The sequence below is a fragment of the Argopecten irradians genome, chromosome 2, assembly GCF_041381155.1.
Source record: "Argopecten irradians isolate NY chromosome 2, Ai_NY, whole genome shotgun sequence".
Lineage (NCBI taxonomy): Eukaryota > Metazoa > Mollusca > Bivalvia > Pectinida > Pectinidae > Argopecten > Argopecten irradians.
The window spans coordinates 6,155,373-6,170,690 of record NC_091135.1 but is presented as its reverse complement, the minus strand read 5'-3'; the positions used below and the strand labels follow the sequence as shown (position 1 = coordinate 6,170,690).

Genomic DNA, 15,318 nt, shown 5'->3' with positions numbered 1-15,318 from the left:
TATACATGTACATGTAGCTTCTAACACGGAGCAAAATTGATATGTTGTTCTTCGATAGATCTAGAGCTATATAGAACATCGTACACAAACAGCATGGACATTAATCATAGAAAAAAAAATTCAGAGAAACCCAAAACCAAACTAACCATTATTACAAACGCTAACTTCATACGAAACTACCCTACGCGGTTAGACGCATGGTCCGTGCGCGTGTTATTCCCTTTGGTACTGATTTGGCTCTTTTGTGCGCGTGCGAATCAATACACTATGCCTGCCTCCCTATATGTCGCCACAACAAAACCGATACTCGCTCTACGAACGTACATTTGAATAATGGCAGGGTAATTTAGCATAACGGTACGTCTTTTTAAACAGTTCATCACATCACTTTACTATTTTATTATTCAAACACACCCGCGTACGTAACGCTTCGCTGCTGATATCGCGAAAATTATGCAGGGTCATAGGTCGACATCCGGGGAAGTATGATCCATTCTGGTCTCCATTGACCGGAGACGGCATTGTTTGGTTCATGTGTGCGGGAAATATATTTGACCTAAAAATAATGTGAAAATTTTAGCGAAGCGCATTTATTTTGTTTGCGGAAAGTGGGATTTATTCAGAAGAATTCTGGCAGTGTCTCCAAAGCAGAAGACATTCAGGTAAGAATTATACTTTCACTCCAAGTGGATGATGTCATTCAATGTTGGGGATGCTGACGGGTTGCTGCAACTGTGAAGAGTCTGAGAGATGGGGCCCGCAAAGGGGCACACGGTTAAAAAAGAAATGTCACCCCAATTAACCAATATTTTTAATGAAATAAATTGCTATGCTATTAATATGTATGTAAATATATATTTGTTTTGGTGTCAAAATTGAACCACGTGGGTTTTTGCAGACGAATTTTTCGGTTGTGTATTCGAAATTGAATGGGGACAGGACCGTGTATTGTGACAAGTGTCAAAGCGAATCGGCTATGTTGGAAGTTCAATAAAATGTTTCGGGAAATAGCGTGGTATGTATTGACGTACAAATCAATGTTCTGTTTGCAAGATTCATTATAGAGAAATCAATATATAGTATAACTTCAAATAACAAGTATATTGGCATAATTCATTTTGTCAATGGAAAATTCACCTAATTTCAAGTGTTACCATTTCTCCCTAAACGTACCCAATTTCACAGTACCGTTGGCAGATCTCCAAAAATTAAAGTGTGAATGTCTGCATGGAAAATTGCATGCTGGATTTTGAGATGGAATTTTCACACATCCATTGAAATTATTCATTTGATCACGAACAAAAGGTACAAACCCGAAACAAAAGATATAATGCAGTTGATGTGTTTATTTTGTTTTTAATGTTGGAAATTTGGGACAATATGGTTACTTTTTATGATAGAGCTTGAGTTATCATCAATTTTTGCTTTCATGTTCTTCGTTAGCCCTGACACCTGGTCTAGATCTGGTCTAGATCTTATTCACCTAGGCATTACCAGTCATAACTTACACATGTTGTTCACATATGTAACAAATTAGGCGGTAAACAGTATTAATGTAAGACTGTTTCAAGTAGAAATCTTTCTGAATGTTTGATACAAACGTACATATATATATATATATATATAATTCTGGTAGGTCTGAATTTTGCTAATTGTAAAGTCACATTATGATCACTTTTAATTCATTTAAATACAGTGCTTTTATGGATGAAATTTCAAATACAAACTACCGTATTCGACCCAATAAGTGCCTATGTCCCTATAAGCGCCCCTTTCCCCTTTTGAGACCTTCAATTTCAATATACGGTAAATAAAGACCAAGACTATACACAAAACTATGGTTTTGCAATAATTTCATCTTATTAAGCACCTTTTCATTTTCTCAATTTTTTTAAACGCCCTGGGCGCTTATTGGGTCAAATACGGTATATACATAAAATTTTAACTAGAGAAACAAACTTTTTTTTTATATGTATGTATTAGTTACACATTTTTGATTGAATAAAAAAGAAAACAAAAACTTCTGTTGAGATGCAATGCAAACCTAATTCTTCCATTTCAATAGACATAAATACTGACCCGGGCCCCCTATATGCATTTTATTTCTTCACATTCAACATCAATTTTAAGACCTTCCAGATTGATTAAAGTCACAATATTCTAGACATGAAAGTAGAACTTTTGAAGGATGCATATCCACCTGTCATAAAAAGACAGAAAATAATTTCCCAAAAAGCGCTTGTCCCTTATTGGCTTGTTAGTCTAGAGTTGATACACTCCACAAGGTTAAGGTGTAATTTTAAATAAAATGTAGATATAAATCTAGGTACAGAAAACTTATTGGTGAGGCTTGATATTGATCCAGCCAGGCTAGTTTTGGGATTACTTTTTTGTTTAAGTAAATTTCAACAGCTATTATTGTCATTTTAAGTATTTGATATGCTCAGTTTTGAAGGAGGTAGCTAGATTGAGAAAGGTCAGAGTACCCAGAGAAAAACCACTGACAACCTAGTGAATATTTCACATAGATTTTTGAACTCACAACCTACAGGAGGTGGGCTAGATTTCTTAATTTACAAATCTAGAATAAATCAAGAACATCTTTTTTTAAAAGATAAAAAAAAACAACTCAAAATGAAATGAAAAATGAAAAAAAAAATTCACTCGCCCCTCCCCCCCTACTTTATGCCAAACCTTAATTTTACATCCTGTGATAGAATTTCCATATTGCCTGTATACCTATACACAATAGCATATGTAATTGCTACAGAGCATTGCTAGAGGATCGCTTATTCAGACATGTTTCCTCTGGAAGGCCAGAGAATACCAGCCTCAGTGTTCAATCCCAATTGACCTTCCAGCATTTGTATTTCATTCTCAGAAGGAATCCCATTACACACAATGCAAATGTTACAATTCGTCATCACATTATGATGAAAGGACAGATAACGGACTAGGGATTTCTGCAGAGTCCCTCAGGGCTCCCAAACGTAGTCCAAAATTGTCATTACAAATGGCAGTTATTATTTAAAATAGGCATAAAAACTTCTTTCCATGTCCGTATATTTGATTAGTTTTCTTTGTAAATTCATTGAAAATGTTGGAATTCACTTATATTATAAGAATCCAGAATAAACATGTTTCAGAAAATTAGGAAATGAAATCTGAATCATTGGTGATCCAATATGTTCGATTATATTCATAATTGAATAAATAATTCATTGAGTTTTGTTTGTGACTCACACCCCAGATAGGAAATGTGCGACACTGTCAGTACTGTGTAAATCACACAAAGCCATCGACTTGATGAATATTTAATGTTCTCACCTTGTATTGGTCCCTTACAGATATTGTGTGCCTTCATTTGTCTTGCTGTACCACTGTAAGCTTTTAGCTTAATACAAATAAGCAAAGAGATATATACCTTATAATTAAGCAAGTAACAACCATGTTCTTTAAGCAGTTCATATTTCTTTATGAGGAGAAAATATTCAGGTACTCAAAGAGATCACCCAAGCTATTCCAAATCATGTCTTCAATTATGTATACTCACTTTGCTGAGTTTTGTGAATATTGTCTGAAGAATTTGGACGGAATTTGAAGTATTTTTACTCAGGATGCATATTTATGCACTAGAACCTGAATCATCAGGTAATTTTATGCTAAACTCCAGTGTCCTTTCACCTTTTATTGAGTTTTAAGAGGTGCTAGTATACAAAATCCAGTAGATTTGAAGTACGGTATGTTGTGTTACTATTATTAGAACTTGTTAAAAATTAATCTAATTGAAGCATTATTCAATGAGACAGTTTTGAAGTCACAAAACGACATGGATGAAGTATGATATACTAGTAATGTTGATTAATCCCATATCCCAGTGATTGTGACATCATCATTTGACCTGATTTTTGTGACATCATAATTACTGGAAGGTGTAATGCTACGTGGGAATATTCGATGTTAAATCATATACTAAAGTACTAAAGTGGTTTTCGAATGACAAATCCCATTATTAGTTCTAAAAGCTAAATAAATAAAGTAGCTAATATGTGCCAGGTATGTAATTGTAACTGATGCCGTTAAGATTGCTTCCGTGTCCCCTCCATGGACCCTTCACAAAGGACTTAAAACAAGGACCACTTTATATTAAGTACCCTGAATGACTAGGATTTGGTTTGTTAAAAACTTGAATTTGTTCACTGAAGCAAATTCATGTTACTCAGCAGGAAAGCTACAACTAAGGTTCAGTTTTTGGTAACTGTGCCACTTGGACCTAGAACTTGTCATCCTGGAGTGAACGCGCTGTGCCAGTTTGAGTGCAGACTCAGAGTTCTCGAAACAATCTTAAGTCGAAAACCACAATTTTTCACATAGAACTTTTGTTTTGAATTAAGTTTTCACTTTTGTTTCGAGTAATCATGGCCAGGATGTGTAGTTCTGATTTCATATTGATGCAAAAACCAGGATTTTCCTGTGCATTTTCTTGATATCTAGTAACTTGTACATAAGTATCATTTATGATTTTTATATTGAACGATCTGTAGAGAAGGTCTCTTCAGCAGTCTATGTATGTTGATTTCAGCATTTCACCATATGTGTGAAATATTTTCAATATATGTAATTTCATGTATACAGATAGCTGAACTCTGACACTTCCTGTTGGTTTCGGTGGTTTCTATATCATTTTTTATACTAAATCAATCAAACAAACAAACCAACAGAAAGTATAAGATGGAAAGATGACATCACTCATATTAACATGGGTATTGGTAACACATGAGTGTAAACATTCATTCACCATTCCGTGTCAAACATGTGTTTTTGATCACAGTAATGTTTGAATGTGTCAGACACTGCCTTAGAAATAAGATTTGACTAGTGAGGTGTTGAAAAACTACTGACCTACTAGGCTTAGTGTAAGGATCAAGTCATGGAACTGGAAAGTGTAACTAGAGGTACCTGGTAATGTGTAACTGGTTCTTGATTGTAGCATTTTTCTAGCTTTGAGTATCCGATAGTTATGTTTCAGTTGTCCTCATGAGTAACTAGCATCCCATAATAGTACTGTTCCAATTTCTAAGTAAAACCTAGGATCTGATTCCATGAGTACCAGTAATTACCGTATTTGACCCAATACCAGGTGCCCATGTCCTTATAAGCGCCCCTCCCCTTTTTGATCCCTCATTTCAAAGCTCAGACATAAAACCAAATGTATTAAAACTGTATGGGTTTAAAATAATTTCGTCTTATTAAGCACCTTTTCATTTTTTCAGTTTTTTAAATGCCCTGGGTGCTTATTTGGTCGAATACAGTACATATGTTACCAAACTGTAATATTGATTTAGATTCCAAATGTAATCTGTTCTTTATAATAAGTTTGTTCTAGCGACCCATGACTATGAGTAATGATAAATACATTGTAGTAACAGATCCCTTTAACATGATACCGATAGTAACTTCCATCAGTAACTGGAGTCCAATATTGGTGTTCCAGCTTCCATCAGTAACTGGTGTCCAATATTGGTGTTCCAGCTTCCATCAGTAACTGGTGTCCAGTATTGGTGTTCCAGCTTCCATCAGTAACTGGTGTCCAATATTGGTGTTCTAGATTTCTCCATCAGTAACTGGTGTCCAATATTGGTGTTCCAGCTTCCATCAGTAACTGGTGTCCAATATTGGTGTTCCAGCTTCCATCAGTAACTGGTGTCCAATATTGGTGTTCCAGCTTCCATCAGTAACTGGTGTCCAATATTGGTGTTCCAGCTTCCATCAGTAACTGGTGTCCAATATTGGTGTTCCATCTTCCATCAGTAACTGGTGTCCAATATTGGTGTTCCAGCTTCCATCAGTATACTGGTGTCCAATATTGGTGTTCCAGCTTCCATCAGTAACTGGTGTCCAATATTGGTGTTCCAGCTTCCATCAGTAACTGGGTGTCCAATATTGGTGTTCCAGCTTCCATCAGTAACTAGTGTCCCAATATTGGTGTTCCAGCTTCCATCCAGTAACTGGTGTCCAATATTGGTGTTCCAGCTTCCATCAGTAAACTGGTTGTTCCAATATTTGGTGTTCTAGCTTCCCTCAGTAACTGGTGTCCAATATTTGGTGTTCCAGCTTCCATCAGTAACTGGTGTCCAATTATTGGTGTTCTAGATTCCATCAGTAACTGGTGTCCAATATTGGTGTTCCAGCTTCCATCAGTAACTGGTGTCCAAATATTGGTGTTCCAGCTTCCATCAGTAACTGGTGTCCAATATTGGTGTTCCAGCTTCCATCAGTAACTGGTGTCCAATATTGGTGTTCTAGCTTCCATCAGTATACTGGTGTCCAATATTGGTGTTCCAGCTTCCATCAGTAACTGGTGTCCAATATTGGTGTTCCAGCTTCCATCAAACTGTTGTCCATTCTTCGGTGTTCCAGCTTTCCATCAGTAACTGTGTCCAATATAGTGTTCCAGCTTCCATCAGTAACTGGTGTCCAATATTGGTGTTCCAGCTTCCATCAGTAACTGGTGTCCAATATTGGTGTTCCAGCTTCCATCAGTAACTGGTGTCCAATATTGGTGTTCCAGCTTCCATCAGTAAAACTGGTGTCCAGTATTGGTGTTCTAGCTTCCATCAGTAACTGGTGTCCAATATTGGTGTTCCAGCTTCCATCAGTAACTGGTGTCCAGTATTGGTGTTCCATCTTCCATCAGTAACTGGTGTCCACATATTTCCGGTGTTCTAGCTTCCATCAGTAACTGGTGTCCAATATTGGTGTTCCTAGCTTCCATCAGTAACTGGTGTCCAATATTGGTGTTCAGCTTCCATCAGTAACTGGTGTCCAATATTGGTGTTCCACTTCCATCAGTAACTGGTGTGTTCCAGCTTCCATCAGTAACTCTGGTGTTCCAATATTGGTGTTCCTTTCCCATCAGTAACTGGTGTATCCCATTATGTTGGTGTTCCAGCTTCCATCAGTAAACTGGTGTCTCAATATTGTGTTCAAGCTTCCATCAGTAACTGGTGTCCAATATTGGTGTTCCAGCTTCCATCAGTAACTGGTGTCCAATATTGTGTTCAAGCATCCCATCAGTAAACTGGTGTCCAATATTGGTGTTCCAGCTTCCATCAGTAACTGGTGTCCAATATTGGTGTTCCAGCTTCCATCAGCTTCCATCAGTAACTGGTGTCCAATATTGGTGTTCCATCTTCCATCAGTAACTGGTGTCCAATATTGGTGTTCCAGCTTCCATCAGTAACTGGTGTCGATATTGGTGGTCCAGCTTCCATCAGTAACTGGTGTCCAATATTGGTGTTCTAGCTTCCATCAGTAACTGGTGTCCAATATTGGTGTTCCAGCTTCCATCAGTAACTGGTGTCCAATATTGGTGTTCCAAATTTCCATCAGTAACTGGTGTCCAATATTGGTGTTCAAACTTCCATCAGTAACTGGTGTCCAATATTGGTGTTTCCATCTTCCATCAGTAACTGGTTCCAATGATTGGTGTTCCAGCTTCCATCAGTAACTGGTGTCCAATATTGGTGTTCTAGCTTCCATCAGTAACTGGTGTCCAATATTGGTGTTCCAGCTTCCATCAGTAACTGGTGTCCAATATTAGTGTTCCAGCTTCTGTCAGTAACTGTGTCCAATATTGGTGTTCTAGCTTCCATCAGTAAATGGTGTCCAATATTGGTGTTTCTAGCTTCCATCAGTAACTGGTGTCCCAATATTGGTGTTTGCTTCCATCAGTAACTGGTGTCCAATATTGGTGTTCCAGCTTCCATCAGTAACTGGTGTCCAATATTGGTGTTCCAGCTTCCATCAGTAACTGGTGTCCAATATTGGTGTTCCAGCTTCCATCAGTAACTGGTGTCCAATATTGGTGTTCAATTTCCAGCTTCCAATCAGTAACTGGTGTCCAATATTGGTGTTCCAGCTTCCATCAGTAACTGGTGTCCAATATTGGTGTTCTAGCTTCCATCAGTAACTGGTGTCCAATATTGGTGTTCCAGCTTCCATCAGTAACTGGTGTCCAATATTGGTGTTCCAGCTTCCATCAGTAACTGGTGTCCAATATTGGTGTTCCAGCTTCCATCAGTAACTGGTGTCCAATATTGGTGTTCCAATTTCCATCAGTAACTGGTGTCCAATATTGGTGTTCCAGCTTCCATCAGTAACTGGTGTCCAATATTGGTGTTCTATCTTCCATCAGTAACTGGTGTCCAATATTGGTGTTCCAGCTTCCATCAGTAACTGGTGTCCAATATTGGTGTTCCAGCTTCCATCAGTAACTGGTGTCCAATATTGGTGTTCTAGCTTCCATCAGTAACTGGTGTCCAATATTGGTGTTCCAGCTTCCATCAGTAACTGGTGTCCAATATTGGTGTTCCAGCTTCCATCAGTAACTGGTGTCCAATATTGGTGTTCCAGCTTCCATCAGTAACTGGTGTCCAATATTGGTGTTCCAGCTTCCATCAGTAACTGGTGTCCAATATTGGTGTTCCAGCTTCCATCAGTAACTGGTGTCCAATATTGGTGTTCCAGCTTCCATCAGTAACTGGTGTCCAATATTGGTGTTCCAGCTTCCATCAGTAACTGGTGTCCAATATTGGTGTTCCAGCTTCCATCAGTAACTGGTGTCCAATGTTGGTGTTCCATCTTCCATCAGTAACTATATCCAACATTATCTCTGTTCCCTGATCAACTGATATCCGAGAGCTATCAATCACCACACTATTTACATTTGATTGCACTAATTAAGTTAGATCATAGGGCATAACTGTGTTTTATTTCATTGCCTACAGCTCGTTTTGAATGGGTATGGTTCAATATCATTACCAACGGCACGTGAAAAAAACCACTCACGCTATAACTATCGCGTAGTTATTGAACTACATTTACTATCCTTAATGAATCATTTTCCTGCTATAGCATAAAAAATAGGTCAACAATAAATACTGGTTACAACATGAATCTGAAATTTGATTTCTCAGATTGGCTGTCAGAATGTTTTGTTTCATCAAATGTATGGGAAGGCCATTTTACTTTGAAGTGTGCAATTTTATACCTTGATTTTTCTGCTACTGATATCCTTGCTTGGCAGCCAGATTTTATTAACGATATTGTTTTCTGACCTATATTTTGAAATTAGTTTTGTTCTGCTATTGAATCAATGCTTGTTAATCAGAATCAAGTTCAGCAAACGTTTGACAGGCAGAAAATTACAATAAACCTAATTTTGTACATTTGTTTATGAAGTAAAAATGAAATACATTTGTTTTTATTTGATTGTGTTTGGATGAGTGAGTAGGGCTAACAGTTTCGTCACACATTGGTGGGAAGGCATTGTGTGACAAGATGCTTTAGTAAAGTAGCATTATAAAGTAGACAAGAATTCCACTATCACAAGGAGACACAGCTATAATATGTCACCAATCACAGTCTTCTTTACTAGAAGCATGCAGAAGTCATAATAAGCATTTAATGACATATATAGGAAGTTTTCCTTAAATGGCCATATACCTCAAGATAAAATTGGAACAGAAACCTTGGATAGTATTTGTAACAAGAAGAACTTTGTTCAGATTTCCTTTACAAGCAGAGGTCATGCTTACTGCAGAGGCCATGCTCAGTGACAAGGCTGGCCAATCAGATCTCTCATCTGTAAAGTAATGATATTGCAAGGTTGCTGTGGATTGTCTCTTGAAAGCAGTGTTTTAAAAAGTCTTTTACAAATCCAGGTCTAGAGCATTAATACCAAAATACAGATTCCTTACGTCACTTTTTTAACCTTATTTAGTTCTTGTGATATTTCCGTAAAGTGTTTCCTTTTTCCTTGACTCAAGGATGATGCTGACAAATATCTCTCAAGAAAGTCTTTCAGAATATTCAATTTTCAAGTCTAAGACTTTGGTATCTGGTTTCGAATGTCCAAATCTCAAAGATGGTAATCCTAGTAGTTATACCAGTGTCAGATTGTATTGATCTTCCTGTGATGTGATGGTCACTGAACACTTTATGATGGATATATTAGTTATAAGGAATCCCAGACGATGGGTCATAAAGTGTCCAGGACTGAAATATAAAAGTCAGCTGTCTGACGATCATCTCTATAGGGGTACAAGGTCACTCTGGCTGGTAATGTTGTCACCGATATACACAGGAAACATTATGGCATTGTGCTGCTACCAGTGTACATGTACTACTATACCATAAAGTATTAGGGGGTTGTGTTTTGCAATGTTAAATAATGATATAATGTAATGTTAGGAGTCCTCTCTGCTGTAATGTATATTATGTATACAGGGCTGTGTTTAACCAATTTTGTACCTACTCCGCCTTCCACAGGCAATGACAAATGAGCCAGCCTTCAATCAGAAACACATGTTATCAAGTCTTTCCATTCAGTTGAATCAGAAGCATAAGGCCAGGCTATTTTCATATTTGGTTATCTACTTCCCAACAAATGTATATATGAATGGCCAAAAAGTCTTGGTTGAGTTCCAATACAAATCCCCACTAGTTTGCTAGATATTCATGGTAATTAAAATTTTATTGATAATTTTAATGTGATCTTAACATAAAAACAAACATACACAGAATAATTTTCATTAAATTCAGCATTTAGGTATTAATAGTTATGGCAATAGATTTAAGTGAACATTGAAATATTTTCAAGTTTTTATAATTTTTCATTGGGTGTGTAGCATTTAGCCAAGATTACATCAGGTTCAGGACTTGTAGTATATGTCCTTCAAAGTTTCTTCAAACCATTGAAAAAGATATGTTTTATTTGGCAGACATCCATGTTTTCAAACTGAGCTTTTGAGATGGGTTTAATATCATAAAACATTGTGTTAAGAGATATAAAATTCCTAAAATAACTCGCTATCATCGGATGTCAGACCATTCAAATTCTTTTTAACAAAATTTTGATTCATCCCATCTCTTCAAAACCTTGAGTTATCAAGACATGAAATTGTTTTTTATGGTTTAAGAACTATGTTTGAATGCTGCAGGATTCAGTGATATCACAGCTCCAGATATAATTCTGCACTCATGGACTTGCAAAAGAGAGCTTTTAAGAGGTTGTATTCTAAAGAGTTTCCGAAGCTTGTCGATTGTTTTGATATTTCCTTTTTGTTATTATATAATCTCATATCTTAATGCAACTCTATGTTTATAAAATAAAGTTTCCCATATATTTGTTCCGAGTTTAGGGAGCTCAGAACGATATTGCATTTCATCAGGAGCAACAATTAAATGCATTACAATGTAAACTCCTTTGTAGACGAACAGGCTTATACAATACAAATTTCAGGATATACAAATTAAATCATAGTCTAGAATGTGGTTAAAATTGTTTTTTATTAATGCTTCAGGATAACCATGACTATGTAAAAATATGCCCTTATTTTGAATTGTTAAAGTTTGAAATCTGAAACTTGATAATTTTTGTCTCTGTGACATACATATCTAATTAAAAAAAAACCTGAACTTCAATTCAAGGGGAGATAATTTAGTATTTTAGAATTTATATATGTAAATGATTGCTGTATCTTTACAAGTACCACAGATGACAGTCACATTATGTTAATATCTTTGCTACATCTACACGAAGACCACAATGACTGTTTCAGACTGTCATGAATCTGTTCCGATATATATAGGACTGACTAGTTGTAGGAACCAGAATAAGGATTAAAATATTCATATTTTGAAATCTCTGTGGGAATTGTGAACTGCCAAAGAGATGCAATAGTGATAAGTCATTACCAACTAGCCATGGAGTTCTTGGGTTTAGGACTTGAAAAATCTCTGCAGTTCTCTGTGGAATTATCCATATAAAACAGCAGAGCTTGCCATTTGACCTTCAATATTGAAGGCTTGTCAAAATCCACAAGAAGAAGAAAGTTTTTAAGACTATCTACCCCTAGTTTGTAACATTTTGGGATATACATGCAGAAAAAAAAGCGAAAGTTAGATTTACTGGTGTTGTACATGTATCATAGATATTGGGAGGAAGGAGAAGAGTAGGAGGGGGTCTATACATCATTGGGGGGTCTCTAACACAGGAGATTTGGGGCCTGTCTAACTCATTGTTAGGAGAGCTTGTGTTGTAAGATCACCTTGAAGGTCTTCTCCCCAGTACTGCTGTGCTATCCCTGTAATGCCCCAATGCCTTACCGCCCTGATCTGTAGGTAGGGGTGTGAGATAAGGTCAGTGGTAGGGTCAGGCAAGATAAGGGGGATCAGGATAGTGTGAAACAGAGAGGGGGAGGGGGAGGAGGAGAGGGGAGAGGGGGGTGATAAATCACTCTCAAACATCTGTTAGGGAGGCATGTTGTAGACTTGGTAGAGTGCTGGTAGTTTAGATATTGTTTGCTGATACAATGGTACTGATGTGGCTGGGAAAGTCCCATTAATTACAACAGAACAGAGCACACACCCAAACATGTATCTCAGTAGTCATATATAGGGAACAAATTATAATGGAGCTATTAACAGAACTTACTATTGTCCTCTGGAAACTTACACTTCATGATAACCTAACCTCCCGTTACAACCCAGAACGGAGAATTGGTCACACCCATGCAAGTATCTCAGAAGTCATACACCAAACTATAAAAGGAGAGGAGAAAATGCTGTGACCAGACTGGCATTCGAACCTGGAACCCTCGGAACAGTAGCCGTCAGCTCTACCATCGACCCAGGCCAATCCCACAACAAAATTATACAGTATAAATTGTCCAAACTGGCTCTATATTGGCTTATCCAGATCCAGTGTATTCTGATGTAAATGTATGCCATTTCTTTCTTTTTTTAATTAAAACCTGTTTAATCTGGAAATCTGGCTATACCAACCAAATATTCTGGTTCCAGAGGCTTGAATAAGCAAACAATTTGTTTTCATGTGTTTGCTAGCTCATGAACATTCTGAACAACTGGAAAATGACTGTGAGTGGATTTGTATGAAATAATTTTAATCATGAAGAATCATCCTGCTTATTCAGAGTTCCAGTAGATCAACATGTCATTGATCAGTGTTAGGGTTTTTACCTCACTCGATAACAATACCTAACTATGTTGTGGGCTCTCAGCTGCTGTATAAAGTTTAATCACTAGGGTCACAGTATTGGAGCGGACATGCTGTGTTTTAGAGTAGCTCTGTCTGGCTATTGATCTCTACCTTACCATACTATTGACACAGACGGCACATAATGGTCCATCACTTTGACCTTAATTGATCTGTATTGGTCAGTGGAATAGCCCTGGTCATTTGATCATCAGAGCAGTAAGTGTATAACCATACAGTTTTGTCTGGCTAATGCTATAAACGCCTACCTCATCTGTCTCAGAATGTCTCCAAAATATTTCATTCATGCGTCTCAGCAGAATCATTTACCACTCAGTTTGTGTCTCAGAAACTTTCATATGTAAGTTTGCTTTAAATACAGTCTTGTTGATTTGTATTTCAAATCATTGATGCATATGTGCAATCTCAGAAATTTAATTAGCTCATAAAATTTTACATTTACTTCATTTACGAAGTACAGTACCTGTATGGTACTTGTAATTCTTATCCAATTCACATTCTTTATTTGTGTCTCCAAAAATTACCTGACTGCACTATATATAAATATTTGCCTGAATAATATTTATGGCTCATGTCTTAAACACAGCATCTTCCATATTTATCTGTGTTAAAATTGCCTCATTTGAGACAATTTTTGTTTAAAAACTTGTGTCTCAGAAACATCACTTTTTAATGTGTCTCAGAAACCTTACCTTTATATGTCTCAAAACACTAAAAGTATGTGTCTCTCTTAGTACAAAATCGGCTAGGTGTATGTGTCCATTTCCTAAAAACAAACCTGTGTATCTCAGAATTGGGATTTACCTAAATGATTAGCTGACAGATTTGACCTTGTTGAGAACAGCTGACCAATCAAAAGAGATATACAGGGACATCTGGTAGCTAAAACACCGATAAGGCCTGGTGGTCAGTTTTGTGGTCAAAACTGGACTTAATCACTTATGTCTATATGATCTGATAGGGGTTGATGTATACCAACAGATGAAGAGTTCAGGCTGGTTACCAACCCTAAATTTTCATAATGAACTGATCCATTCTTTGAGCAAGAAGAGTTCTTTTCAGGGGAGAGGAGAATGTGTAAAAGTTCCAGGTTTGACAGATGGATAACCTTGTATTTTCAAAGTGAATTCAAAAACAATCTGTTAGGAATCAGGAATCACACAAACAAATATAATAATGAAAATAACAAAAAACAACACCAAGCAGATGGCTAGTTATAATAGTGAATGAGGTTTTAATGTTTCCAACTCACAAAGTATGATTAAAAAGGCATAAAAAATAAACAGAGATGGCTAGCATATTTTTAATGCACTATGTTGTATACAGATCTCTAATAAACACATGCAAATTAATGGAATTTAAATGTAAAGAACATCCAAGATATCATCTCATGGTACCTTTAATTTTCAGTACATTTGTAATGGATGTGAAATCTAACTCTTTCCTCATCGGGTAACAATTGTTAGGTAATATAACCCTTTGACCCATATCCTGTCTTCAACAATGACCAGGTACATGTAACGGGTCTACAATTGTTGGGCACCCCCGCTACCCACATCCTGTACTTCTCATTTGTTCGGTGAACCGTATCATGAATTCTAAAATCGCAACAGGTGAACCTGCCTTTTTAGAGTTGTTTGCTAGACAAACAGACCCCGTGCCTGTAGGGATCTTCACTGATTCCTGTTACGATATTGAAATCTGCACCTGTTCATTCCAACCACCTCAGCATCTCTCTGTGTTCTGTCTCAATTATAAGCCTTGGAATTATTTATGATGCAATTTAAAGCCCTTAGTATAAATATCCATGAAAAGTTCTTGCAAAAACGGGCAAATAAGGCATACCTGTTTGATCCTGTTTCTGTCCATTAAAATTTCTTAAAGGCAGATGTTTTGGAATAGGTCTTTATAGTCTTCGGAACACTCGGCAATTTATACCCGTCTTAATGATGTTCAGCATTGAAGAAATATCAAATGAGATTATCTTGATAATCTTAACTGCAGATCATGTAATCTTTATATTTATTACCCAAGAATGCCGTCGTACTCATGAATACATTTTTAACGATGATATATTATTTATGTATTTTCAAGCGACTATCTATAAGCTAACTGCCTACTATTATTGTAGTAGCGATAGCAAGTCCTTGTGAATAATGCTGCGAAGTTGAATAAAACGCAGATGGAATATTGACAGTTAGAGACAAAAACACTGGACTGCTGAAAGGATGAATCAA

The 15,318-nt window shown here is 36.9% G+C and overlaps 1 protein-coding gene across 2 annotated transcripts in view; it reads left to right on the top strand.

Annotated features, from left to right (window-relative positions):
• The first annotated feature begins 480 nt into the window (after positions 1-480).
• LOC138314252 (ras-associated and pleckstrin homology domains-containing protein 1-like) overlaps positions 481-15,318 on the top strand; it is a 122,739-nt gene continuing 107,901 nt past the window's right edge. Inside the window, exon 1 of one of the 2 annotated variants that reach the window (XM_069254490.1) lies at positions 481-662. The gene's annotated coding sequence lies outside the window, so the exon portion shown is untranslated. The remainder of the gene's footprint in view (positions 663-15,318) is intronic. The other variant, XM_069254492.1, reaches the window with a different exon arrangement.